The sequence below is a fragment of the Ananas comosus genome, linkage group 14 (assembly GCF_001540865.1).
Source record: "Ananas comosus cultivar F153 linkage group 14, ASM154086v1, whole genome shotgun sequence".
Taxonomy (NCBI): Eukaryota; Viridiplantae; Streptophyta; class Magnoliopsida; order Poales; family Bromeliaceae; genus Ananas; species Ananas comosus.
Window position 1 is genome coordinate 9,631,501 of NC_033634.1, and position 2,460 is coordinate 9,633,960.

Sequence of the window (2,460 nt, forward strand, 5' to 3'; positions counted from 1 at the left end):
AAAAAATGGTGTTATCCTCACTTCCATTTTCGGGCCCCTCACCCTTTCCCTCTATTTTTTTACCTCAATCGTTTCTGTCGCCTGCGAGCTAGAGAGAGCAATACGAGCGATAGATCGAGAGAGAGAGGAGCTCGAGCGAGAGAGACTGGGGGATTATTTTGTTGCCTACGAGCTAGAGAGAGAGAGGCCTGCGAGTGATAGAGCGAGAGAGAGGAGAGCTCGAGCGAGAGGGGTGAGGGCGCGAGCTCGAGCGAGAGAGGGGTGAGGGTGCGAGAGAGTGCGAGATCAGTGGCTCTGTGTGAGAAATAGAGAGAGCGAGAGGCAGAGAAAGAGAGCCAACAGTGAGTAAATTACGGAGGTGACAATCGAGGAAGCGACAAAATTGACCGACGTTGCTCACCCGGAGCACAACAATTCTTACACCGCCACTCGAGCGAGAGAGAGGTGAGGGCGTGAGAGAGAGCGAGATCAGTGGTTCTGTGCGAGAAATAGAGAGAGCGAGAGGCAGAGAAAGAGAGCCAGCAGTGAGTAAATTACGGAGGTGACAATCGAGGAAGCGGCCAAATTGACCGACGTTGCTCACCCGGAGCACAACGATTCCTACACCTCCACATACACAACCAGGTATGAGATGTCTCATTTGAACATTTGATGGAAGATAATAAAGGGAGCAGTCTTGAGATCATAAATTACAACTGTTCTTTTTCTATAAATAATAATCCTATTAGTTATTAATTTGTTTTGTTGTGATCAAAGTTCCCAAGCTAGCCTGATCACTATCCAATATTTAGAGTTTTATCTTCAAATGATATCATGATTTATTGTCTATTAGTGAACTGATGTTGTGTTGCAATTCTGTAATCTATTTATAGTGCTTTCTGTAAGACTTAGTTGGTAGATGCTTAGCTGATCATCCTAGTAGAGTCAATTGATTCAGTAATTTTGTGCTCTAGAATATCCACGAAAGATTACGTATAAATTATTTTCGTATAAATTATTTTAGTATAAATATTTTTCTTTAATTTGAATGCAATTTGCCATTTGATGTAATTAAGAAGTCATTGGTTCATTTGAATTCATTGATTTACTTAATTTTTCAATATTTTGTAGCAATTTTTGAGTAAATTAATAATTTTTAATTATGGTGAATTATTTGATTAATTTTATCAGTGATTTAGACTATGATCTACTAGTAAACAGATAATGTAATTTAGGGCATAGTAAAATGTGGTGTATACATTATAACAGATAATGTATTTTTTAAGTAAATAGTTTGCCCGCTCACCATTATTCCAATTTTATATTTCGACTGCATGTGATGTCTTACAGGTGAGCAATTTTGTTAAATATTTGGGTTTACTGATCATTTGAATTGGAAAATTTTTGAGATGGATGAAGAAAGAAATAGTGAGGTCAGAGATGTGAATATTTCGGCACCAGAAATTGAAATGTCTTTTATCAATTTTGAAGCCGTTTTTAATTTCTATAAAAATTATGCACAAGAATTAGGATTTTGAGTTGTAAAGAGGACAACTAAAATGACTAATGGCAAGGCTACCTATGTAATAATTGCATGCTCTCGTCATAGAAAAATGCATTGGCCCGTGACGAATCTTCGTCCTCGTCCATCGGTGGTGAAGACGAACTGTCTTGCGAGGATAAATGTGATAATAAATGCGGATTCATCTTATGTAATAAGTAAAATTGTACTTGAGCATAATCACGTCCTAAGTCTTTATAAGTCTCGATTTTTTCCCTGCAATCGAGTTATAGATCCAAGCATCAAAAGGCGGCTTGATCTTAATGATCGTGCTGTAATCAGATTGAACAAAAGTTTTAATTCTATTGCTGTTGAAGCCGGTGGGTATGAAAACTTAACATTTGGAGAGAAGGATGCTCGTAATTATATTGAAAAAGTGCGTTGGTTACGACTTGGTGAAGGTTACGGCGAGACTATTTGTAATTATTTTAGAGAAATGCAAGAGAGAAATGGAAACTTTTTTTATGCCATAAATCTAGACGATGATTCTCGGCTTCGTAATGTCTTTTGGGCAGATGCTCGGAATAGAGCGGCATATGAATGTTTCGGAGATGTAATTACTTTCGACTCGACATATCTAACAAATAAGTATAATATGCCATTTGCTCCTTTCGTTGATGTTAACCATCATAGACAGTCGATCTTGTTGGGATGCGGCCTATTCTCCACTGATGATACAGAATCGTTTGTATGGCTCTTTTGGACTTGGTTATCATGCATGTCTGAGCGTGCTCCCAAAGCAATAATTACAGATCAAGATAAAGCAATGCAAAATGCTATCGCACGTGTCTTTCCTGATACTCGGCATTGATGGTGCTTATGGCATATTACAAAGAAGATACCGGAGAAGCTAAGAAGCTATGGCGAATATCATTCGATTAAGAGCGTGATGATGGATGCTATTTATGAATGACTCACAG